Source organism: Rhinopithecus bieti, unplaced genomic scaffold, assembly GCF_001698545.2.
Source record: "Rhinopithecus bieti isolate Rb0 unplaced genomic scaffold, ASM169854v2 scaffold_10223, whole genome shotgun sequence".
Classification (NCBI taxonomy): domain Eukaryota; kingdom Metazoa; phylum Chordata; class Mammalia; order Primates; family Cercopithecidae; genus Rhinopithecus; species Rhinopithecus bieti.
Window position 1 is genome coordinate 1,603,158 of NW_016806659.1, and position 11,192 is coordinate 1,614,349.

Consider the following 11,192-nt stretch of genomic DNA (forward strand, 5'->3'; position numbering starts at 1 on the left):
GTAAGCTTCTGAAAGAAGTTGCTTCCCCCTTCTTTCTCTTTTTCTCCTGCCACCATGTAAGCCATGCCTGCTTCCCTTTCAACTTCTGTCATAACTGTAAGTTTCCTGAGGGCCTCCAGCCATGAAGAACTGTGAGTCAATTAAACCTCTTTTCTTTATAAATCACCCAGTCGCAGGCAGTTCTTTTTAGCAGTGTGAAAACAGATTAATACAGATATGTTTACTTATCTTGATTATCCTTCTTTTTTGCCAAGATTTTCTAATTTTTCATTTGCTTCAAGAGAACTCATAACTGCTTGTTGAAGCACTTTGATGGTTGCTTTAAAATCCTTGTTAGATATTTCCAACCTCTAATTCATCTTGGAGTTTGTTTCTGTTGATTTTCCTGTTTCTTATGTGATTGTCGGTAAAATTCTGAACTTTTTGGATATTGTGTTATGAAACTCTGCAATCTATTGAATCTTTTTCAGTTTTTCAGGCAGTTCTTCTGTTGAGGTATTATGTGAGGTCTGTGTGGTTGAGTATTTTCAGCTACCCTTTGGCCCCAATCACATGACAGGACAGAAGTAGAAAGAGTGAAGCCCCCTTCTGGACCATCTCATTAAGTCTTGCTGCTGCTGGGTGGGAATGGCAGCTTTATGCACCGATAGACCCAGCGAACACAATCATGGTAGAACAATCTGAACACTACGTGCTTCAACTGTGTAGAATGCGGATTCATACTCAATCTCCCCAACACTTCACCTGCAGTAAAATTGGATCACTGTCACCTACTTCTGCCAGGAGAGGGAAAGAAGACCAGATCCCTGCTCAGCCAGGCTGACAAAGTCCAGGGGGAAAACTACAGCATGCCGCCCTCTTCCAAGGGTGGAGGAAAGGGAGTATGGAAGATCAACTTTCCGTTTGGCTCTGCTAAATCTGCAAGAACTGAGGAGTATCATTCCTGTTCATATTTGACTGATGTAGACAAGTATTGCCAAAAATACTTTCTGATGCTAGGCCACCTTTCTCTAGACCACTGACTGAAGAAAATAAGGCATTTCTTGTAGCTTCTTTTTTTTTTTTTTTTTTTTTTTTTCTGTGCCTGTTGGTGGTTCTGGATCTGAGGCTTCTTCTTCACTCTGTCTGGGAGACATACATGGGAGACAATAACAAAACCCATAAAACTCACTGCTGTGTTGTTCCTCAAGTGCTGAGATTTCTGGGCAGCCCACATTCTTTCTAAATGTCAAATAATTTCTATGTGGATTATTGTGTTAAGTCTAGGGGGTCTTGGTTGTAAGAAAGAGAAGCTGGGGAAATGGGGAAAGTCCACTTTGGCAGAAGCAAGTTTATGAGAAGTTATGTTGAAGTGCAGTGTTTTTACTCTCATGGTAAATGAGAGTTGCTTCCCCCCACATGACTCCATGGATGAGTGCCTCCGGAGTTGCTGTTTCTCCAAATACCTGTCAAAGATCAGGACATAAGCAGTACTGTCTTGGGACTACCCCATCAACAGACCACAACAGAAAAGTGAAGACATGCATTTCATCCCCGTGTTAGCTGACAAGCTCTATGGGAATCCACTCATTAATGGTGATCCTGGTCAGAGCAGTCCATGCCCAGGGGAGCCTTTAACATCCAGCATGACAGTGCTGGCAGCACTGTAGAGTACAGACTGGCAGAGAATAAAACTCATGCCCGACAATGTACTGAGTAATATCAGACTTTTAGGGAGCATGTATCACCCCCGAAACATCAAAACATACCTGAAAGAGAAATTTTTGAAAGCTGAAGGGCTTGTGTCAATCATGACTACTTATTCTGAAAGGTGGCTTAAGATAGCACAAGCTTATGTTATATAATGTTCCTAAAGTTATTGTATTTTAGTCTTCAGTATACCGTATCAAATATAATACATGAGTTATGAGTCTCTTCATAACTCAACAGATGTGGCACAGATCCAATTTCTCAGCTCTATTTCAGTGATTGGTTGAATTTAAGTTTCTGCCTAGTATTTCCAAGTGCCAGTTTTTGAATTATTGGTGAAACATAATACAAGGAAATATTCAACAGTGAGCATGCAAGATAATAAAGATATTTTCACTTACCTGATTTTGTAACTCTTGAATACTGGGCTATTTCATTGTGGTAGTATAGTCTACTGGCAAAATGTGTTCCTGCGATGATTTAAATGGACCAATTAGAATATTGTGTTCTCCAATCTTCATTTCTAAATATATCCCCATACTACTTTTCTACCTAAATTCTCTCATCTTATTAGGTCCCTAATCCATACATCCCTCTACCTATAATTAGTATGGTGGATTGTATGTTTCAAAAGACACAGCAGTATTTCCAGTTCCATATGCTTTTCCAGAATCTTTCCACTCCTCATCAAGAGGTGGAGTCTACTTACCTTGCCCTTAAATCTCAGCAGACTTTACTACCACTTTGATGAATAGAATGTTACATAAGTGATGCCATAACCTGTGAGTCCAGGTTATAAAGGATGGCCTGGCTCCCATTTGGCCCACTCAGGATGCCTGCTCTTGGCTATTTACCGCTGGCTTTTACCACTGGGCTTTTCTGTAACATTCCTTATCTGTGCCTTTCACTGGGCATTCACTTAGTCCATGAGAAATACACAGTGCCTGCACTTGTAAATATTTTAGCTGTAAAAAAGCTTTCTAGTCTAAAGATTCCAGATTTGTTTTTTGTCTGTTGAACATCTCTGTTTCATCTCTGTAACAATAGCAGTTAATGAAAGCGATGATAATTCCCTTCAACAAACTATTACTGGGCATCAAATTAGGTGTAAGACAGTATGCTCTCAGTTTTTTATTCACACAGAGTAGAAAAAATTAGAGAGAGAGAGAGAGACTAGCCCTTAAGGCCCTTTCAGGTCTAGAGCTTCGGTGATTCTTCTGAATAAGTCTGAGTGTGAAGAACAGCCTGAAGCAGCCATACACCCTGGGGAGAGATCCACAGCAACAGCTTGGCATCAACAGGCCTAGTCAGGAATCCTGGTTCTGTCATTTTCTAACACTCTGACACCCTAATAACAAATTTCACCTTAATTTCTCGCTTCTCATAGCCTTGGTTTCTGCATTTATGAAATAGTAATATTATTAACTACCTTCTAGATTTTTTCTGATGGAAAATGGGATAAGATATATTCAGCACTTAGCACAACATTTAGGTAGAGCTAGTTCATTTCAGTCTAGCTGCGTGCTCAGTGTTTGGACAGGATACAGTATTAATGGAAAGTCCCATCTGAGGGGACAATGTCAGGAAACAGAAAATCAGGTCAGTAATCTGACAACTGATGTGGATGGTGGGGCATCAAGGGGCATGGTTGCAGGTTGGCAAACAGAACAAAACGGGATTGAGTTGAAACAGAAGAAGGCCCTGAGCAAAGGAGGGTGTAAGAGGTACTCTTGGAGTAGATTAGGGCCAGGATTGATGTGTGCTGATAAAAATTATAATGTTGTACAATAGTAAGAATAGAAAGGCGTGCGAAGGAGGTTGGTGCTATATATCATAAGCTGAAAAAAGTAGACTCTAGAGCTGTCCAATAGAACTTTATTTGATGATGAAAATGTTCTATTCTACACTGTCCAATATAGTAGCTACTAGTCACTCATTATGTGACAAATTCAACTTAGAAACTGAATTTTTTTTGCATTTACTTTTAATTAATTTTAATTTAAATAGTCACTATGACTAGCAACTACTATATCAGGCAGCACAATTCTCCGAGTCAGACTGCCCTGGGTTCATAAACCGTCTGCTTCCTTTAGTAGCTGTGTAACTTTAGAAAACTTATTCAACCTTGCTGAGCCCTGGTTTTCTCATCTGTACAATAATCTTTTGATATTTTCAAAGCTACTGAGAGGCTAAAATGAAATACATAAATTTAGTGGCTGGCACACAAAGAGGAGTCAGTAAATGTGAGTTATTACTCTATGATTTCAAATATTCATAATTTTATAAATGCATTAATTATGTCATTGTATCCCAAGAAAAACAATGAGGCAGGTGAAACAGATTTTATTTTATTTTTTTACAATTTTTTATTTTATAAGTTATTGGGGAACAGGTCGTGTTTGGTTACATGAGTAATTTATTTAGTGGTGATTTGTGAGGTTTTGGTGCACCCGTCTCCTGAACAGTATACACTGCACCCAATTTGTGGTCTGTTATCCCTCACCCCCTTCTCACCCTTTCCACCTGAGTCCCCAAAATCCATTGTGTTATTCTTATGCCTTTGCTTCCTCATAGCTTAGCTCCCACTTATGAGTGAGAACATATGATGTTTGGTTTTTCATTCCTGAGTTACTTCACTTAGAATAATGGTCTTCAGTCTCATTCGGGTCACTGTGAATGCCATTAATTCATTCCTTTTTATGGTTGAGTAGTATTCCTTCATATATATATCACATCATGTATATATCTCTCACAGTTTCTTCATCCACTCATTGATTCGTGGGCATTTGGGTTGGTTCCAAGTTTTTGCAATTGCAAATTGTACTGTTAAAAACATGTGTATCCAAGAATATTTTTTCATATAATGACTTTTTTCTTCCGGGTAGATACCCAGTAGTGGGATTGCTGGATCAAATGGTAGTTCTACTTTTAGTTCTTTAAGGAATCTCCACACTGTTTTGCATAGTGGCTGTACTAGTGTAGACTCCCACCAGCAGTGTAGAAGTGTTCCCTGTTCACTGCAGACATGCCAACATCTATTATTTTTATGTTTTAATTATGGCCATTCTCGCAGGAGTAAGGTGGTAGCACATTGTGGTTTTGATTTGCATTTCCCTGATCATTAGTAATGTTGAGCATTTTTATATGTTTTTTGGCCATTTATATATCTTCTTTTAAGAATTGTCTATTCATGTCCTTAGCCCACTTTTTGTTGGATTTTTTTTTTCTTGCTAATTACTTTAGGTTCATTGTAGATTTTGGATACCTGTCCTTTCTCAGGTGTATAGATTGTGAATAGTAAACTCTGTGGGTTGTCTGTTTACTCTGCTGACTGTTCCTTCAGCCGTGCAAGAGCTTTTTAGTTTAATTAAGTCCCAGCTATTTATCTTTGTTTTTATTGCATTTGCTTTTGGGTTCTTGATCATGAAATCCTTGCCTAAGCCAATGTTTAGGAGGGTTTTCCAACGTTTTAGAAGGGTTTTCCAATGTTATCTTCTAGAATTTTATAGTTTCAAGTCATAGATTTAAGTCCTTGATCCATCTTGAATTGATTTTTGTGTAAAGTGAGAGATGAGGATCCAGTTTCGTTCTCCTACATGTGTTTTGCCAATTATCCGAGCACCATTTGTTGAATAGGGTATCCTTTCTCCACTTTATGTTTTGTTTGCTGTAAGTATTTGGGTTTATTTCTGGATTTTCTATTCTGTCCTATTGATCTCTGTGCCTATGTTGTATCAGAACCATGCTATTTTGGTACCTATGGCCTTATAATATAACTTGAAATCAGGTAATGTGATGCCTCCAGTTTTGTTCTTTTTGCTTGGTCTTGCTTTGGCTATGCTTTGGTTCTATATAAATTTTAAGATCCTTTTTCTAGTTCTGTGAAGAATGGTGGTGGTATTTTGATGGGAATTGCATTGAATTTGTAGACCGTTTTTGGCAGTATGGTCATTGATTGATTCTACCTATTCATAAGTATGGGATGTGTTTCCATTTGTTTGTGTATGTGTTTTTCAGAGGTGTTTTAGAGTTATTCTTATAGAGGTTTTTTCACCTCCTTGATTAGGTATATTCCTAAGTATTTTATTTTGGGGCAGTTATTGTAAAAGGGGTTGAGTTCTTGATTTGATTCTCAGCTTGGTCGCTGTTGGCGTATAGAAGAGCTACTTATTTGTGTACATTAATTTCGTTTCCAGAAACTTTCCTGAATTCTTTGATTAGTTCTAGGAGCTTTCTGGAAGAGTCTTTAGGGATTTTTAGATAAACAATCATGTAATCAGCAAACGGTGACAGCTTGACTTCCTCTTTANAAGAATGGTGGTGGTATTTTGATGGGAATTGCATTGAATTTGTAGACCGTTTTGGCAGTATGGTCATTGATTGATTCTACCTATTCATAAGTATGGGATGTGTTTCCATTTGTTTGTGTATGTGTTTTCAGAGGTGTTTTAGAGTTATTCTTATAGAGGTTTTTTCACCTCCTTGATTAGGTATATTCCTAAGTATTTTATTTTGTGGCAGTTATTGTAAAAGGGGTTGAGTTCTTGATTTGATTCTCAGCTTGGTCGCTGTTGGCGTATAGAAGAGCTACTTATTTGTGTACATTAATTTCGTTTCCAGAAACTTTCCTGAATTCTTTGATTAGTTCTAGGAGCTTTCTGGAAGAGTCTTTAGGGATTTTTAGATAAACAATCATGTAATCAGCAAACGGTGACAGCTTGACTTCCTCTTTACTGATTTGGATGCCCTTTATTTCTTTCTCTTGTCTGATTGCTCTGCCTAAGACTTTTAGTACTTCGTTGAAGAGGAGAGGTGAGAATGGGCATCCTTGTCTTTTTTCAGTTCTCAGAGGGAGTGCTTTCAACTTTTCCCCATTCAGTATTATGTTGGCTGTGGGTTTGTCATAGATGGCTTTTATTACATTAAGCTATGTCCCTTTTGTGCTGATTTTCTGAGGATTTTTTAATCATAAAGGAATACTGTATTTAGTCAAATGCTTTTCCTGTGTCTACTGAGATGATCATGTGATTTTTGTTTTGAATTCTGTTTATGTGGTATATCACATTTATTGGCTTGTGTATGTTAAACCATCCTTGCATCCCTGCCATAAAGCCCACTTGATCATGTTGGATGATATTTTTGATATGTTGTTGGATTCAGTTAGCTAGCATTTGGTTAAGGATTTTACCATCTATGTTCATCAGGGATAGTGGTCTGTAGTTTCATTTTTGGGTTATGTTCTTTCCGGTATTAGGTTGATACTGGCATCATAGAATGATTTAGGGAGGATTCCCTCTTCTATCTTATGGAATAGTATCAATAGGATTGTTACCAATTCTTCTTTGAAGGTCTGGTAGAATTCTGCAATGAATCTGTCTGATGCTGGACTTTTTTGTTGGTAATTTTTTTATTACATTTTCAATCTTGCTGCTTGTTATTGGTCTGTTCAGGGTCTCTAATTCTTCCTGATTTAAGCTAGGTGGGTTGTATTTTTCCCGGAATTTATCCACCTCCTGTAGGTTTTCTAGTTTATGCACATAAAGATGTTCATAGTAGCCTTGAATGATGTTTTGTATTTTTGTGGTCAGGAGTAATATGTCCCATTTCATTTCTAATTGAGCTTATTTGGATTTTCTCTCTTCTTTTCTTGATAAATAAAATTGATAGACAATTAGCAAGATTAATCTTTTCAAATAACCAGTTTTTTGTTTCATTTATTTTTTGTATTTTTTTTTTTAGTTGGTTGTTTCAATTTCATTTAATTCTGCTCTGATCTTGGTTATTTCCTTTCTTCTGCTGGATTTGGGTTTGGTTTGTTCTTGTTTCTCTAATTCCTGAGGTATGACCTTAGATTGTCTGCTTGTGTTCTTTCAGACTTTTTGATGTAGGCATTTAGGGCTATGAACTTGCCTCTTAGCACCACCTTTGCTGTATTCCAGAGGTTTTGATAGGTTGTGTCACTATTGTTGTTCAGTTCAAAGAATTTTTTAATTTCCATCTTTATTTCATTGTTTACCCGATGATCATTCAATAACAGGTTACTTAATTTTCATGTATTTGCATGGTTTTGAAGGTTCTTTTGGAGTTGATTTCCAGGTTTATTCCACTGTGATCTGAGAGAGTGCTTGATATAATTTCAATTTTCTGAAATGTATTGAGACTCATTGTGTGGCCTATTGTATGGTCTATACTGGAGAAAGTTCAATGCACTGATGAACATAATATATATTCTGTTGTTGTTGGGTAGAATGTTCTGTAAATATCTGTTAAGTACATTTATTTCAGGGTACAGTTTAAGTCCATTATTTCTTTGTTGACTTTCTGCCTTGATGACCTGTGTAGTGCTGTCAGTGGAGTATTGAAGTCCCCCACTGTTATTGTGTTGCTGTCTACCGCAATTCTTAGGTCTAGTGGTAATAGTTTTATAAATTTGGAAATTCTAGTGTTAGGTGCAAATATATTTAGTATTGTTGTATTTTCCTGTTGGCCACGGCCTTTTATCAATATATAATGTCCTTCTTTGTCTTAAGTGCTGTTGCTTTAAAGTTTGCTTTGTCTGATATAAGAAGAACTATTCCTGCATACTTTTGGTGTCCATTTGCATGGAATGTCTTTTTCCACCACTTTACCTTAAGTTTATGTGAGTCCTTATGTGTTAAGTGAGTCTCTTAAAGGCAGCAGACAGTTGATTGATGAATTCTTATCCATTCTGCAATTCTGTATCTTTAAGTGGAGCATTTAGGCCATTTACATTCAACCTTAGTATTGAGATGTGAGGTACCATTTCATTCATCGTGCTATTTGATGCCTGTATACCTTGGTTTTTTGTTTATTTTTTAATTCTATTCTTGTTTTATAGGTCCTTTAAAGATGTTTTATAGATGCTTTAAAGAGGTTATGCTTTGATGTGTTTCCAGGATTTGTTTCAAGATTTAGAGCTCCTTTTAGCAATTCTTGTAGTGCTGGCTTGGTAGTGGTGAATTCTTTCAGCATTTGTTTGTCTGAAAAAGACTGTATCTTTCCTTCGTTTATGAAGCTTAGTTTCACTAGATACAAAATTCTTTGCTGATAATTGTTTTGTTTAAGGAAGCTGAAGATAGGGCCTCAATCCTTTCTAGCTTGTAGAGTTTCTGCTGAGAAATCTGCTTTTAATCTGGTAGGTTTTCCTTTACAGTTTACCTGGTGCATTTGTCTCACAGCTATTAAGATTCTTTCTTTCATCTTAACTTTAGATAATCTGATGACAATGTGCCTAGGTGATGATCTTTTTGCAGTGAATCTTCCAGGTGTTCTTTGAGCTTCTTGTATTTGGATATCTAGGTCTCTAGCAAGGCCAGGGAAGTTTTCCTTGATTATTCCCTCAAATGTATTTTCCAAACTTTTAGATTTCTCTTCTTCCTCAGGAATGCCAGTTATTCTTAGGTTTGGTTGTTTAACATAATCCCAGACTTCCTGGAGGCTTTGTTCATATTTTCTTATTCTTTATTGCCTTTGTTGGATTGGGTTAATTGGAAAACTTTGTCTTTGAGCTCTGAAGTTCTTTCTTCTGCTTGTTTACTTCTCTTGTTGAGACTTTCAGGAGTATTTTGCATTTCTAAAGTGTGATCATTGTTTCTTGAAGTTTTTATTGTTTTTATTTATGCTGTCTATTTCATTAAAAATTTCTCCTCATGTCTTGTATCATTTTTTTTGACTTCTTTAAATTGGGCTTTGTCTTTCTTTGGTGCCTCTCTGGTTAGCTTAATAACTAACCTTATGAATTCTTTTTCAGGTAAATTGGGAATTTCTTCTTGGTATGGATCCATTGCTAGTAAGTTAGTGTGATATTTTGGGGGTGTTAAATAACCTTGTTTTGACATATTACCAGAGTTGATTTTTCTAGTTCTTTCTCGTGTGGGTAGGTTCTGTCAGAGTGAAAGTCTAGGGCTCAAGGCTGTTCAGATTCTTTTGTCTCATAGGTGTTCCCTTGATGTAGTACTGTCCCCCTTTTCCTAGGGATGTGGCTTCCTGAGAGTCAAGCTGTAGTGATTGTTTTCTCTCTTCTGCATCTAGCCACTCAGCAAGTCTATCAGGCTCTGGGCTGGTACTGGGGTTGTTTGCACAGAGTCCTGTGATGTGAACCATCTGTGGGTCTCTCAGCCATGGATACCAGCACCTGTTCCAGTGGAGGTGGCAGGGCAGTGAAATGGACTCTGTGAGGGTCTTTAGCTTTGGTTAATACACTACTTTTGTGCTGATTGGCCTTCTGCCAGCAGGTGTCACTTTCAAGGGAGCATTAGCTATGGTAGTATGGAGAGGAACCGTTGATGGGCTAGGCCCTCGAACTCCCAAGAGTATATGCCCTTTTCTTCAGCTACCAGAGTGGGTAGGGAAGGACTATTAGGTGGGGCAGAGCTAGGCCTGTCTGAGCGCAGACTCTTCTTTGGCGGGTCTTGCTGCGGCTGCTGTGGGAGATGAGGGTGAGGTTCTCAGGTCAATGAAATTATGTTCCTAGGAGGATTATGGCTGCCTCTACTGTGTCATGCAGATTGTCAGGGAAGTGGGGAAAGCTGGCCTCACCCAGCTCCCACACAACCCAAAGGGCCGGTCTCACTCCCACCATGCTCCCACCAACAGTACCAAGTCTGTTTGCAGGCGGTGGGTGAGCAGGGCTGAGAACTTGCCCCAGGCCACCCACCCCAAGCTGTGAAAGCAAGTAGGGCTTTCATGCTTCCCCTACATGTGAAGTTTGCACACCAGATTCATGTCTTCCCCAGAGTTCTGGCCAGGAGACGTCTCGATCAGTTCAAATTATTACAAAGTTCAGCTGGAGATTTCCTTCTCCCTGTGGCCTTTTCCCAGTACCTCTAGCAACCATCCCCAAAGACCCCTGCGAGGCGAGGAAGAAATGGCTTCCCAGGGGACCCAGTGAGCCCATGGGGATTCTCCTGCTGCTTCCTCCACCTCTGAATTTCACTTGGTTCTCTAAACTGACTCAGCTTCAAGTAAGGTCAGAATCTTCTCCCATGATCTAGACCTTCAGTTTCCCCATTGAAGGTGTATGTTGAGGGGCAGACAATCCCCTTTGTCACTTCCGTAGTTTAGGCACTTACAGTATTTGAGGTGTCTGCCAGGTCCTGCAGGAGCAATCCACTTCCTTCAGAGGGTCTGTGGGTTTTCCTGGCTTTCCTGATTTATTCCTGCAGTTGTTCTGGAGCAGAAGTTCACAATACAAGCCTCCATACCACATACTGCTCTGTCGGTCCGAGTGGGAGCTGCAATCTAGTCCTGCCTCTCATCTGCCGTGCAAAACAGATTTTATTATATCAATTCTGTTATGGACAAGGTACAGAATAAGTGCCTTACCTGAAGGGCAGAGGCATATGTCCATCAAGTAGTGCTCAAATACTTGTTTTCTGGATGCTCAGGATCTGAGCAATCCTGTGCTAAACACAATCAGGGCTACAAGAGACGCATGCAATGCAGATCTATTCTCAAGCTGTTTAGTGTCCAATGGCAAGGTG

The 11,192-nt window shown here is 38.8% G+C and overlaps 1 long non-coding RNA gene across 1 annotated transcript; it reads right to left on the reverse strand.

The window, feature by feature from the left end:
* Window positions 1–1,089: 1,089 nt before the first annotated feature.
* On the reverse strand, window positions 1,090–10,954 carry LOC108532995 (uncharacterized). Its single transcript, XR_001886616.1, has 3 exons — window positions 10,782–10,954; window positions 2,091–2,159; window positions 1,090–1,125 (listed from the first exon to the last, which is right to left on the reverse strand). It is a non-coding gene; the product is annotated as an uncharacterized LOC108532995 (long non-coding RNA).
* Window positions 10,955–11,192: the final 238 nt, after the last annotated feature.